A 15,592-nucleotide genomic window follows, 5' to 3' on the forward strand; every position below is an offset into this window, starting at 1 on the left:
CCTCTTCCCGCTGTTGCACTTCCTCCCGCTGTTATTCCTGTTCCTCCCGTTGTCCCTATACCTCCAGTTGTTGCTCCTTTTCCTGTTGTTGCTCCCCCTTCTGCATCTCCACCCTTACAGATACTTGCTGTTTCCGTAATTCCATCTTTACCACCAGCAGTAGTGTCTCCACTACCTGTTGTACAGGATTTGTCTGAACTCTCTTTCCCAAGTGGTTCTGCCCCACTTAAAACAATTGAAGGGGCGAGTGCCGAATCAAAGGTAATGACTCGTAGTGCAGTTTCTAAAGCTAGAAAGAGGGAATTGTATTTATGGGCTAAGAAATGTATAGAAGAAGGTCAAAAATCAGCTGTCCTAGCTACAATTTCTGACCAAGAAAGTATTCTCAAACAGAATATTTTTATAGAGGGGATGGGAATGCACTTGGCTGAAATGTGGAATGATTTTACGGACATGGATGTCCCACAAGGGTTGAGGGACACTGCAGAGAAAGTACATGAGCATGTCGAGAGGTTTTTTGAGTTTAAGAGGGAGTTATATTGGTTACAGAATGATGAAACAGATGGTGATAGATTGGACGCTCTGTATGTGCAGAAACGGTTTCTTCCTTCTTGTAAATCAATGAGTGAAGAGACGCAAATTTGCACAAGGGATGCGCTTAGATGGATTTCAGATGTTTCGATATCTCCCATAGAAGTATATGATACGTTTAGTCAGTATACTCTAGGAATGCAAAAGAAAGTGTTACAGGTAATGGTAGAGTAACTGCAGGATGAGTGTATGAAGAAAAAGATTTGTTGCCCTGCAGATTTGATGATTATTTATAAGAGAGCATTTTCATCTGACACTGCTTTGACTACTTTGTCGCTCGATTTAGCCTTGTTGCTTAACAAACGTTCAGAGTTGCCTACTTCTCAATTGCCAATGAGAGAGGTTCCTCCGACATTTGTTCCTAAAGTGGAAATTCCAGCTGATGCCGTAGCAGGCACACCAGCTACCACTATTGAAGCTCATTATATTTTCGAAATTTGTTCATGTCCCATTTTCCAGAAACGAAGAGAATACCATTAGACAGTTGATTCCAGATATTAGAAAAAGTCCTACAGGATTTTATAAAGAAATAGAATCTGTCTTGCATTCTTCAGTTTTCACCCTGGATGATATAGACTTGTTGTTCCCCGTGATCCTACCTGCTGATTTATAGAAACAGATTAGGACTGTAGATGATGAGGCAGGGCTGGGTGAGACATGGGTTAACTTAGTATGGTTAGACAGAAAAAGGAAATCTAGTGAGAGACCACCGCAGGTGATACTGACTTTGCCAGACAGAATAGTAGTGAAATTAAAAAGTCTGGTTCCCGAGAAAAGGATTGTTTGGGACAAACTCACTGCTTGTACCCAAAGGAAATCTGAAGGTGCTACCGAATTCTTTAATCGGTTCGAACAAGTATTTTCAAATTTTAGTGGACAGGATTTAAGCACTGAGTCAGGGAAAAGGTTGTTTGTGGAAAAATATGTGCGTGGTTTGTTGCCTTATATCCAATCACAAATCATGAATTCCGAAAATGCTTGGCAAGCTAAATCGCAGTCCAAGGTATTGCATATGGCTCAGTATTATGAAAATAAAGTCAATAATGAAAAAGAGAGAATTGAAAAGAAAAAAGAAGACCTGAAAACCAAAGTATTATTGCAACAGATAGATAGAGGAACCAGAGGTGGGAGTACACAGTTTAGAGGCCAGTTTGCTCCACAAAGTAATGCGCAGTTGGGTCCTGTACACATGAACCAATGTGCTTATTGCACACAAGAGGGTCATTGGCGGGCACAATGCCCGATCCTTCAGCAGAGATCGAATAACACATATGGTGTCATGGGTAGATGATCCAGAGGCTGCCCTGGGGTAGGGAGTCCTGGTAGAAGCCAGTTCGCTCCAAATCCACAGTCACTCTCACAAGATAGTTAGCAAACTAGTATAGATAGCAGATATATTTTTGATAATCCTTCAACTGCCTATCTTTCTGAGGATCTTGTCTTTGATGATAGATTGTTTTGCTAGGACAGCCCGAAGCAGGGTCTGGAACCTGTACCTATTCCCGTCAATCAAAAAGGGCCCTACATTGAGATGAAGGTGGGGAATAGGAAGAATCTTATTTTGATAGATACGGGAGCACAGAAGTTTTCCATTGATCATTCATGGGTTCCAGATGTTCCACTGTTGGGTTTTCAGGTACGCCAGTGGTCAGTCCGGTTTCTCAACCGGTACCGATTTCACTCGTGCCATTCACGGAGCACTGTCCATTTCTTCTAACGTCAAATTGTGGTGAAAATTTGTTGGGGTTGAATATGTTGAAGGAATTAAATGCTGTAATTCATTGTTCTTCGGATGGAGTACATTTGACGATTTCACCCCAGCAATATTCTGCTTCACAATTTTTGACTAAGCCTTTACCGTCCGAATTTAGTAAAGTTCCGGTATGTTTATGGGCATTTGATGACAATGATGTTGGCATTTTTGTTAAAATTGTTTTGAAGCCAGGAGCTAAGTTGCCACGTATTCCACAATAAAAGATTTCAGTTGATGGTGAGCAAGCTCTGAAGAGCATAGTTTCTGATTTTGTGGAGTGATTGAGGAAATTGCAGAAAGGTTGTGCAATAGCCTGATTTTACTGGTGTACAAGAAAGGAGACAATGCGATTCCTTTCTGTTTTATTATTGATTTGCGTGCTATTAATAAGATTGTTTCTCCACAATTTCCGATTGTGCCTGATGTAACCATGATATTAACAATGATCCCAGCTTCTGCTACTCATTTCAGTGTGGTGGATCTTAAGAATGCCTTCTTTAGTATTCCCGTACATGTGGGTAGTAGATATTTGTTTGCGTTCCCCTTAGGGGGATGCTCGTTTACATTTACCCATGTGCCACAAGGGTACACGGAAAGTCCAAGTATTTACAGCAGAGCTTTGAAGGAGCAGCTCGATTCGCTTGAGTTGCCTCCCACTTGTACATTATTGCAGTATGTTGATGACCTTCTTTTAGCTGCAGACTCAGAAGTTGCTTGCAAGGAGGGCACTGTGTTGCTGCTTATTCATCTAGCAGAGCATGGGCATAAAGCTTCATTGAAAAAGTTTCAATATTGTCGACAGGAGGTTGCCTATTTAGGCTATCTCCTGTCGAAGGAGGGAAGAAGACTGACACCTGAATGGATAAAAAGCATCACTAGCATGTCTGTCCCAAATACACAGAAAGAGGTCAGAGCCTTGATAGGAATGGCTTCTTACTGTAGACAGTGGATCCCTAATTTTACACTAGTGATAAAACCAATGTTGGCATTGACAAAGATGGGCATTTCTTTGCCATTACCATGGAACTTGGAACACCAGAAAGCTTTTGATCTGCTTAAGACTGCACTGTGTTCAGCACCAGTTTTGGGCACACCAAACTATGATAAAGCCTTCGTTCTGTATGTGCATGAATGTGATGGATGTGCTTTGGCTGCGTTAACGCAGGAACACGGGGGAAGAATAGACTGTGTGGTTATTTTTCTTCCACGCTTGATCCTGTTGCATGCACTTTGCCGAGATGCCTAAGAGCTGTTGCTGCTGCGTCCGTTAAACAAAGTGAGGGTATGGTTTTAGGTCACTCTTTAACCGTGATGGTACCCCACTCCGTAGACATTCTATTCAACAGAACGCTAATGCAATATCTTACATCAGCACGATTAACAAGATACGAGCTGATTCTGTTTGCACCGCATATCAAAATTACAAGATGTTGCACATTAAATCCGGCTGAAGTATTGCCTCTTCCGCAAGAAACTGCTTGCAGTGACGAAATGTCACATGACTGCCTCTATACCACAGAGCAAGAAACCAAAGGCAGGATTGATTTAAATGACACACCGTTGAAAGATCCACAAGGGGAGCTGTTTTGCGATGGCTCCTGCTTCAAACCTCCGGATGGTACATCCACAGCTGCTTATGCCATCACTACATTAAGCACGATTGTGGAAACCAAAAGAATTTCACATAACTCTGCGCAGGCCGCAGAGATTATCGCATTGACTCGAGCTTGTGAACTTTCCGAAGGGCTTAGAGTAAATATATTTACAGACAGCCAGTATGCCTTTGGGATAGTTCTCAACTTTGGTAGACTATGGGCAGAGAGAGGTTTGTTGACCTCACACGGAACTAAGATTCAACATGGTACGTTGATAGTTCGGCTACTCTCAGCACTTGCACTTCCTACTCAACTAGCAATCATGAAGTGTGTCGCACATCAGAAAGTAACAGATGATGTGGGGAGAGGAAACCCTTTTGCTGACAGGATAGCCAAACAGACTGCCACTGATTTATACTCAGAAATGTATGTCACTAAAGAAAGCACAAACACTTGTATATAAGTTGAAGGAATTGATTCGATAAAAGATATTCAAGCTAATGCCACTTCAGAAGAACTTAAATACTGGGCTGAGGGTTTAGCAAGTTTGGATGAGGAAGGGTGCTCGGTGGACAACATAAAGAATAGATGGATGCTACCCGATGCTTATGTCACTGCAATGGTTATGATGGCTCATGGTCCTACTCATATATGTGCTAGAAAAATGTGTAAATTGCTACACCTGTCTGGGTCAATGTAAACATCTCAAAGACTGCTGAGCGTTTGGTCCAAAATTGGGTATTACCCAAATTGTTCGTTTACAATTGTTCGAATGAACAATTGACCGAATTTAACGGGTCACAATTGACCTTTTCACAATTGACCGAATATATATATATATATATATATATATATATATATATATATATATATAATCGTTTTGGTTTTATAATATATATATGGGTGTTGGGGGGTTTGGCGTTGTGTGGGGGGTTCCCCCCACATATATGGTACAATTGACCTTCACAATTCGGTCAATTGTGAAAAGGTCAATTGTCATTCGAACAGTTGTAAAACAAACAATTCCTATACAACCCAAAATTGCATGGTATGCTTACAGCAAAATGTGGGAAAGGGTACATCGACACCGAGCAGTAGTTTTGGTCGACTTCACCGAAATGGAGCACTGCCAGAATTATAAGTATGTTCTGGTAGTCATTTGTGCCTTTAGCAAGTGGGTTGAAGCCTTCCCTGTGAAAGATGCCACAGCAATAACGACGGTGAAAACCATGCTTAAGGAATATTTTCCTAGGTTTGGTTTGCCAAGGGTCGATTGGTTGGACAATGGTCCATATTTTATCGCTGCTGTTATTCTGCAAGCATGCGCGGGATTACAGATCGATAAACGGTTCCATTCGGCCAGACAAGCTCAGAATGCTGGGCTTGTAGAACGCCAGAATTGTATCTTAAAGAATAAGGTGGCTAAGATCTGTGCCAGTAGCAATTTGAAATGGCCAGATGCCATACCGGTAGCTTTATTATCCATGCGGATGACCCCACAAACAAGAACTGGACTCTACCCCTATGAAATAGTAATGGGGAGACCAGCCAATATTTGGAACATGCCTAAGCGCAAGCGAATGAAAGATGTGAAGCATTTGCTCCTTTCTGAATACTGTGACCATTTAACTCAAAACTTGTATTTGATTTATCAACAGATGCAAGAAGCCCTCCCAGTTAAATATGAGTGGCCAGGTCATCGACTTCGACCTGGGGATTGGGTGCTTACAAAAGCCTTTGAAAGAGCATCCAGTCTCGCACCACGCTGGAGAGGACCGTTCCAGGTCCTGTTGGCCACACAGACCGATGTATGAGTACCCGGAAAGAGACACTGGATCCATGCTACCTTTTCCTCTGCCACTGGATGAAGGAGAAGAGAAGAAGACTGTCTGTTCTGTACGACAAACCTGTTTTGAACAACACCAAGGGTGTCTGAGAGATTCTTGCTGAGCCCGTGGGCCCTGGGGAGGCTGCTGCTTTGTCTTCGAATTCTTCCTTTGATCTTTCTGCACCCTTGAGCAATCTTGCCTCTGTTTCACCACTTTCATCAGGAAGCAACGACACACTGTTCGCAGATCAAGCCGTACCTGGAGTCTTGAGGTATGATCTGCGTCCACTGCACTAGACTTACAGCAGAGCACGGCTATGCCCACAGGAAATGACTGTTGACTAGTTGGGCTACTGAAACTAGTAAAGAAAAAACAGAATGTGAATCGATGATCTTGTACACAATAGCATGCATTCACATAAAGATGGCGGGACCCATTACGGGAAATGAGATGGCATCACAAACTAAGAGAAATCTTTCACCCAGCCTCCTCATATTGCTGGAAATGCCCATGCGAACCATGTGCAAATGAAGAATTAGGGTTTAAATCGCTTAGGCCAGTTATTACTAGTAATTAATTATGTTTTCAATACCAATGTTTAACCATGTGTTGTTGTCATGATCTACTACGGATGAATCATAAGAAGAGGTTTGTTATGAATATAATCTAAAGATAATTATTGAGATAAACCTGGCCAATGAAAATGGAGGAATTGGGAAAAGATGGGATTTCTTTGAAGAGGGGTGTGTCCATTCATGTTTGGCTGTGGATTGCAATAAACTATTTTGGGAGAGTTTCAACTGTTGCAAAACTGTATAAAATATGTGAACTCATGTGGTTTGTTGAGACTTGGGTTAGTTTGGTCCTGCAAAAACATCTAACTGCTCTCCGGAACATTGTACAATCAACTTGCTTTATGTACAACTGTGTACTCACTTCTTAATTGATGGGCCTGATTAGGTTAAGGACATTGAAGGCCAATCTACACAGAAACTCACCTTTTAAATTAGGGGGTCAGACCCCATGGAGGATTTGTGGTTAAAGAAAGGTATTCCTTGTACGGATCAGCTCTTTAAAAACAATGGATTTGTCCCATTTCAAAATTCTAAGGCGTACGTTCAGCATGACCCCGGGTGAATTCTTGAAACACATGCAGCTTCTGCACAGCAACACACTTCCTCTAATTGGCAAAGAGGCAATGCGTCCATTTAAAGCTTTGTAGAGAGCTGTAATATGTGTAGATGTGGTTATGCTAAAAGTCGAGCCCTCTTATACTGAAATAGCAGTCTGTATAGATCGTTATAATGGAGCCCAGCCAGTACTCCAGGTGTGCATCATGATAAGAGAAAATAATGCCCTCTTTTCTTTTTTGTTTGTTTTGGTCCATTAAGCTTTCTCTAAACAGTTCAATCAAAGTGACTGATCTTTTATTTTGCATTTAAATCGTACCCTGTTGACCCCTGAGAGTATTTCTGCTCCCTTTCTCTGTGTTCTCTTCTGTTTTCTTTGTAGTGTCTTCAGTTGCTTGCTGGTGAGTATTTCTCTTTATAAATTCTGTATATGTAAATGCTCGGCAGAAGGGGCGACCTCGTCAGCTAAGTTAAAAGCAGGAGCTCATTAATGAAAGGAGGCTGTGCTCTCCTAGAGCTGAGGGTTTATTTGGGTACTTGGCAGTTAAAACATCTGAGAGGAACGTCCGATGTTGGCAGGGAACTTGAAAGCAATTTGAAATGTCGAAACAGTCGAAATGATGAACCCTATATCATTGATAATTACATTAACAAGAATGTCTCATTTTCACTGATTACATTTAAGAGGGGGAAATAGTGTCCCCAGTATTGAAGCTATAGGGTATGGCACGATACATCTACAGTTTTGGAAATCCCATACATAACATCATACTCTCATCCTTCCAAAAAGGCTTAGTTACCAATGTTTTCATAGGGAAAAGTTTCTACACTGACCACCATTTCTGCAAAGAAACTAACTACACATTAAGAAAAATTACATTTTTGAAAACCAAGCCTTTTTTTCTGGAGAAGTAAATATTTCTGGGCTGTAAGGATTTGGACTATTTTGGAAGTGATGTAAATTCTGGGACAAGCTAGACAGCAAGAATTTCATTCTGGTATCAGAAAATCATTGGGATCATGGAAAAGGAGTCATATAACATCATGGTAGGATGGAATGATGTTTTGTGGCTGTCAACCAAAGTTGATCCTTTATTCACTTATCAGTACTTGTAGTAGTAAATATGGACATGGACCCACTAGTGCCCACCACCCAGGTAACTGATCCCAACGGTCCTGGGTGGAACATGCGTAGGGAACATTCCATGTGACATCAGACTCATTGACAACACCGAAGTCAGGCACACACATCAGGACAGGGACAGGCAACCAGGACACCACAAAGACCAACACAAGATACTTCCAAGTTTCTCAGGATATAGTAATTTAAGAAATTGTATGGGGATGTTAGGTACTGTTTTTATTATCACTAAATACTGCTGGATGTCACCTCAATACCTTGGATAAAAAATTGCAGTATGGTAGTGCACTATGTTGAGATACCCCTGAGTCTCGAAAAAGTCTTGTGTTTTAGGGGAAGATCCCAGATCAGCACCCGGTGGGGTCGGGGTTTGGGGTGTCAAGACGAAGGATGCTCATAGAAATAAAGAATTACATTGTCTGGTAGTTCCCCAGTGCTACCATTAACTCTGCTCCAGGACATTACCTGGCCCAGCAATGCCACCCCGGGAGGTTTTATTGCTAAATTAATATCCCCATTATAATGGCAGCTGGAGCTCCATAGTTTCTGTATTGTCACAGAGTGGCCTGCCATCTAGTTGAGTGCATGGCCCTTAATTCATTGATGAGTGAGCAGTATTGAACAGTGGCTAGCACCACCCTGCACAACTGGCAGGCATTAGATGTCTTGGTAAGCAAACATCTCCATGCCATAATGATTCTTTTTGGGAACAGATGTAATATATAACACAGAAATCTGGATCGACCCAGGTTTTTGTTATTTTTATTTTTATTTTTTTATTGAAATTTTACTCAGTTAAACCTGAGTTTTATCAAGGTTTCGAACCCGCTAGAAACATTAAAACTTCTTTTCGCACAAATCCACCAAACCACAGTTGCATCTCTCTGGCTTCGAGTAAAAATGCCTGGGATTGCGTCGTAGACCCACTCACTAAAGAGACTCACAGTGGGTCGATGGCTGGTTTATCTGTTCAAATGCTAGTTCTATTAGTTTGACCATCGCCACCGTCCATCTCGTTTTCTCGCCTGAGATCAATCTGTTCCACAGATCGTCGGGTTGTAGCATCCATGGGTTTGCAATCAGCGGTAGGAGATAACTGCTTCTATTTTCTTTGGTTTTCGAACAGTCTATCACTAATGTTTCTGCCACTGATTCCTCTTTACATAGGCGACATCTCTTATCACTCGTAGCTCCTTGAATCGTTATGATCTCTCGAGTTAGCAGTAGATTTAATCTGGCTTTCATAAAACAGATTCTCATTCTTTTATCCAGAAATTTTTGACAATAGTTCTGTGGTTTTTTCAGCTTATTGAAAGTCGGTGGCATATGGATTAGAAGTTTGTTCCCCACCGCTTTCTCAATTGTCAGGATCCAGTCCACCTCTTCCATTTTTCTTTTGATACGATCCGGATTTTCCTTTAGCTCTTTTTAGCTCTTTTTCTGTGCAGGCTCTTTGTGTTAGATCGTCTTTTCTGGCCTTTACTCATTTTTTCAGAGCTTCGCATTTACCTGTTTCAATTTCTTCCCTCATGATGTTGTAAGTGCGTAGAGTGTCGGACATGATTATTTTCCTGTACATCTCATGGCACTTTGGTCCACCATAGACGCTAGAGACACTAAGCCCAGTTCTCTCCTGATGGCCGCCATGAGGTCGATTTTGGTAGGCCTAACAGTGATTTCCAGACATGGCCCTCTAGTTTGGTCCACAGCTGACGTGGGATGTATAACGAGGCTTCCATTCCATACGCCAGAGATGGTACTACTTTTGCCTTATAAAAGTTTATCGCTGGGATTAGGGAAAATTTCCCAAACTTGGTGTCAACAGCTCTTGTTTGTGAAGTTAGGCGTTTCACTTTTTCCCACAATTGGTTTTGCAAAGTCTTGTCCGTTCTTGAGCTGTCTATCTGGACTCCAAGATATTTGATATTCTTTATGATTTCAATTTTGGTATTGTCAAGAAACCAGTTCTGTTGTTTCGTTGGTTTAATAGGTGCTTTCTCAATTACCAGAATTTTCATTTGTTAATCTCAAGGTGGTTTTGGGAGATGTATGTCTCCAAATTTGCTAATTTTCTTTGCAGCCCCACTTTGGTCTGGTCTATCAGAATGACGTCATCAGCGTACAGAAGTCGTGGAATCTCTGTTTTTCCAATTTTTAGAGGGAAGGATCTTATTTTGTTTTCTGAAAGCTGATAGTCTCCTAGGAACGCGATGAACAGGGCCGGGGCCAAAGGGCAACCCTGCTTGACACCTCTGTTCACCACTATCTCCTCTGATAGTGTGCCCTGGTAGTTTAATTTGACTCTGATTTTCGTCTGAGAGTGCAACGGTTTTATTGGTTCAAGCACTTTTTTTGGACAGTTCCAACCTTGTAGTTTCGACCATAGTTTGTTCCGGTCAATCCTATCAAAAGCTTTCGAAAGGTCCACGAAAGCCAGATAGACCTTTGGCACTCATTCCTTTACTTTGGCTTTCAAGATGTTTATTAACATAATGTTAATCACTGTGCTGCCATTTTTTTGGAAGCCCGTTTGTAGAATGTCTTTTGACGGGCCGTTTTTTTCCCAGGTTCGAAAGTGGTCAAGCAGGTGGATTGCATAGATCTTCCCTATTATGTCCAATAAGGCGATCGGCCTACAGCTTTCGGGTTCATTTCGGGCTCCTTTTTTGTAGATTGGAACCATAACCGCTTTCTGCCATGTTTCCGGAATCATTTTTGTCCTACCGCATTCTGCAAAAATCGTACTGCTCACTTCTGACCACTCCTTGGGGAACATTTTGAGATCAACGTTGGTCAGTCCGTCCGGACCCAGGGCTCTGGATGTTTTTAGCTTCCTGATTGTTGCTTCGATGTCTTCAACGTTAGATGGATCTACCCAAGTAGTATTAGAGACATGGTTCCTCATTGATGGTGCTGTATTTGGACTCTCGAATTCCGTCGTTAAGTAGCTGATCCACCTTGCTTCCGCCACTGCGTTGCACTGCGTTGAACTTGATGTACTATTAATTGATTTTATCAAAGTCCAAAATTCACTGGATTTTTTTATTTGTAGTTTACTCATCATGTCCTCAGCGTCATTTTGGTATTGGACAGCTCTATGGTGGTTGCGCCAGCTGTTATAGCTTTTCACTTCCAGTTGCCATTTCTTCCAATCTTCCAGGGCGTTTGTTTTCATGGCTATTCTTTTCAGTCTTCGGCCTACTTTTCTTTTGTCAACCATTGCTTTATCGTAGGCATGTATGGTATGCTCTGATTTCTTGGATTGCCTAGTTCCATGCATTTGGAATGACAATAGTAACGGCAGGTAGTTGGCTCTTTCTTCAATCTTGTTCGAGGAATAGCTGGTGACTCTTTGCTCCCAGGCCCGTTTAATTTTCAGAATATCCGCTTCTGTTAACCGTAATCGGGTTTGTTGGAGATTCGTTTCTGTAGCCAGTTCATACGTCCTTATATTCTGCCTTCTGACTTTGCAGGGTTTTTTTTAACCTTGAAGCTCATCAGGCCTTGTGTAAGTCCGTCGAAGACGAAAATGTAGTCTAGAGTTGCTTTTGAGGAGTTGTGTTCCCAAGTCGGGATGTTCACTTGGTTTGGGAACAGCGACGCTATGTTTTATATATTTCTTGAACTAATGACTTCATTCCAAGCCTTTCCTCGCTCAATAGTTGCTTCCGATCCACCTTGTCGCTGGATATCGCCTTGCTTTTCACCCCCTGCATCAGTGCATTTGGCGTTGAAGTCGCCACAAATGATGATCTTGATTTTGTCGAATTCTTCGTATAGCTGGTCTATCGTGGCACTCATGTTGGCACAGAAGGTTTTTGTCGACATACGTTGCCGATTCCAACAGCAGTTTATTACTGCAAGAAGATTTGGACGGCCGTTATGCTTCTTCTCATTAGGGTGTAGCCATGAGGTCAGAATAATAAGCATTTCGTATGCCTCTTTCCACTTTTGGGGTTCCCTTAGGCCCATACCCATTTTGATTGCAGTTAGGAGACCCAATGACGGTCTGCCTAGCAGGCCTTTTACTGCTGGCGATATTACCACAGTGTACCTGTCGAGAGCAGGTTGGTTCACCAACCAAGTTTCTTGCAGGCAGACTATATCAAAGAGCCCCAGGTCGACGTCTCCGACTGTCGTGAGATGTGCATGGCCTCTCGTGTTCCATAATCCAAAGACTGAATTTTTCTTTTTCGGGTTGCTCATCTCCTCTGTTAGATTCGTTGTCGCCGAGGCAGGCTGACCCTGGTCATTGCTATTTACCAGTGTTTTTGTTCCAATTTGAGGTTAGCCACTTCCATGGGCCTTTGGGTCGGGTTGAGTCTATCATTTTCACTGGGTGGTTCGACTGTGTACTTTTCTTGTCCTCTCGGGATTTTGCACCTACCGGTGAGGACGACTGCAGCTGTTGCTGTTCCTCTCTTTAACTTCTTGCTGCCTCGCGTCCAATGTCTGGGTGCTCCTTGTTATTGAATCTTTGACGTAGGTTGGTTTTCGCGTCTTCCCTCCCATTCGTCTCGCTGAATCAATGACCTTCACCATAGTTGTAATAGGTCCCCCTCCGGGATTCTTGAAACTCCTGGGGATTTTTCCAGCGATTTTGGCGGTACAGTTTTTCAGTTTTCGATTGGTAATGCTTTTGAAATGTAATCCTTTCACTCATTTCCACATCAGGATCCGATCTTGCCCTCCTCATTTTTATTTCGGTCCGGCGAAAGCCCATTTGTTCAATTTCTTCATAGGCGTACTCATCGATATATTTGATACCGGCAAATTTTAAGTGTAAATAGGCTTTAGCCCTCTTTTCCCTATGATAGGTTTGCACTAGTTTGAAATCCTCTGTTCTAATTTTTTTCAATGTTTTCATTTCCTTTGTTATTTGCAGTACTGTCGATCAGTTTAGTATTAGAAAGTCTTTGTCTGTTTCCATTTGTTCCAGCTTGAATACTCATATCTCTTCTTTTGCTTTGTTTTGCTTTTCCACTTCATCTCTTTCTGCTCGGTACTTCCGTGGGCTCCATCGTTTTTCCACCTCATCTCTTTCAGGTCGGTGCTTCCGTGGGCTCCATCTCGCTCTAAATTCTTTACTTTTTACCTTCTTGTCCTCTTCGGTTGGATGTTGTTTGCTTTTGTCACAGCCTTCGTTGTCCTCCGGCAAAGTTGGATTGCTCCTGTCATTCGGGAGATGTCCCTCTTCAACTACTTTTTCCACGTCGTTTGGGACTTTTTCCTGATTGATGGACTCCCTGCTGGTACTTCCTTCTCTGCGATGCTCCTTTTTCTCAATTTGATCATTTTCAAAGTGTAGCGGCATATTCATTAGGTCCGAATTACCTAAAAATTCTTCCGCTGTTCTTGGCGATCTGGTTGAGATGTTTTCCTCAGGTCGTTTCATTGGTATGTCTTGGTTCACCTTTCTTTGGGGCCCCGCCGGGCTGAGGGCTCTGACAGCTGGCTCAGCCGACGTTTTGATTTCTTTCTTGGAATTACTTGTTGCCTCAATCTGAAGTGTTATAGACTGCGAGTTCTCTTTTGAGTTTAAGAGTCGTTGCCTTTCGCTTTTTCCTGGTGCCGGTGTTGGAAGGCTTTTACCATTGCCCTTTGGCTGATCCTGTGCATCCTGGCTTTTTGGATTCAGAGTGATCGTTGCTGGCGTTAATTTTCTGTTTAGTGCTTCCATGCTTTCTATCTTTTTTTTTCCAGGGCTTCAATTTTTCTTTCCCATGTAGTTTTCTGATTACTTGCTCTGTCCTCTAGTGCTGTTATGTAACTTTCCACATCGGCCAGTTTCGCGATCATATTTGATAGAATTGCAGTGTTGTCTTGTACATTTTCTTTTATGGCTTCGTACAATTTGCAGAAGGGCGCTAGCAGAATGGTCTTGGCCGACATGATTGCTATCATGTCGGGTTTCTTGTTTGGTGATTCTTTTTGCATAGACGCTGCAATGTCACTAAGTCGTCTCTTTTTTGGCGATAATTGGATTTTTTCTGGCCTCCTCATAGCGACTGATGAATCCAATGATGAACATTCCAATGGCGATCTTTGATTTCTATCTATAGTCGCTGGGTACCCGGCTGACCCATTATTCATGTAGAGATTGTCCCAGTGGGATTTTGACTCATCCCTTTTACTTGTTGGGGTCATTATTAACTGAAGGTATATAAGTACCCACAATACAGCTTCCTTTTTCTTTTTTCTTTTTTCTTCTGTTTAGGTGAGTTCTTCAGATGCCTATAGACATATTCATGTACACCCCTTGACCATTAAAAAAGGGGCAAGTAACCATGTGTTATCCAAAAATATATAAATACTTTTTAATGTTTTATCATAACCAATCACTAATATCAGTACATCCATATAAAAACAACAATATGACGGAAATTCATCCTAACAATTAACATTTACACATTTACACATCTACATACGGCAAAAAAAGCATACAATTCAGGATCTTTTGTGTATCCGTGGGCGGATGATCTGTATCCCTACCACTACCTTCTAATGATACCCTCCTGGTTTATGAGGGCAAAAGAACGTGTGCCTACACTTCCAAAATGTGTTTCTAGGACCAAAGTGAACAATACATGAAATGCACATAAATCAATTTGAATTGCATCCCCTGTTGGTGCTGTCTTCAGGGCACTTAGGGCCTCATTACACGGTAGGCGGTGAGCCATGGTGCTATTAGCGCCATGGCTCATGCCGGTAAAATACCGGCACCGCCTTGGCGGAAAGGGGATTTACTGCCCCATTCCAAGGTTGGAGGGGCGGTAAATCCCCTTTCCGCCATTGCCCTTCCCCATTCCCATTTCTGCCCCATAAACAAACAATTCTACTTTAGGGAAACAATGCTTTAAAAACAATTCTACTATCAAACATAGTTATCACAACTTTCAACATGACATGTCTATTCTGGCAATCTTTTCGTCTTCACCGCTATCTCTTTTGAAAACAGAAGAGTACATTTTTATTTAGGCATCATCATTGCCCATCTAGATGTAAATCCTACTGAGTATTTACTTTAAACATTTCCAAAGGGATCACTACTCTGCTCTGATTATTATTATCAGACTTATGTTCGAAATTACCTTTATCATTAGTCTTCAAGGATTACGGGTTCTGTGAATGACCCATCATTTTCTTTCAAGGAACCTGCGTCGGTGATGGTCCCCCTGCTACCAGCTTAGTTCTAAATGCCGAAAACAAATACAGTATCCCCAACTTTAGAGTGAGCAGACAAACTGTCTCTATCACTACCATTTTAATATGACCCACATCTGTGCTTACCAGTCGCACTTGCTTAGAGCACAATCCTTTCTTTTTATTTTCAGTGCGCGTGAAGGGCATGATTCTTCATATTACTGCGCTTGTTGGCGGCCACAGCCAAAGCTTCCCGCGGGCCTGTTAAAGTGACCATAGGGTAGATATCAGTCATGGAGGAAGGAGACAGAAAGTGATCCTGGACATGCATCAGGAATGATATGTGTGTTACAGGTTCTGGTTCGTTGAGGACATTGGCGTGTGTCATAAACTTGAAATGTACTCACTGA

This window comes from Ambystoma mexicanum, chromosome 6q (genome assembly GCF_040938575.1).
Source record: "Ambystoma mexicanum isolate Mex_15411 chromosome 6q, UKY_AmexF1_1, whole genome shotgun sequence".
In the NCBI taxonomy this organism is placed as follows: Eukaryota; Metazoa; Chordata; class Amphibia; order Caudata; family Ambystomatidae; genus Ambystoma; species Ambystoma mexicanum.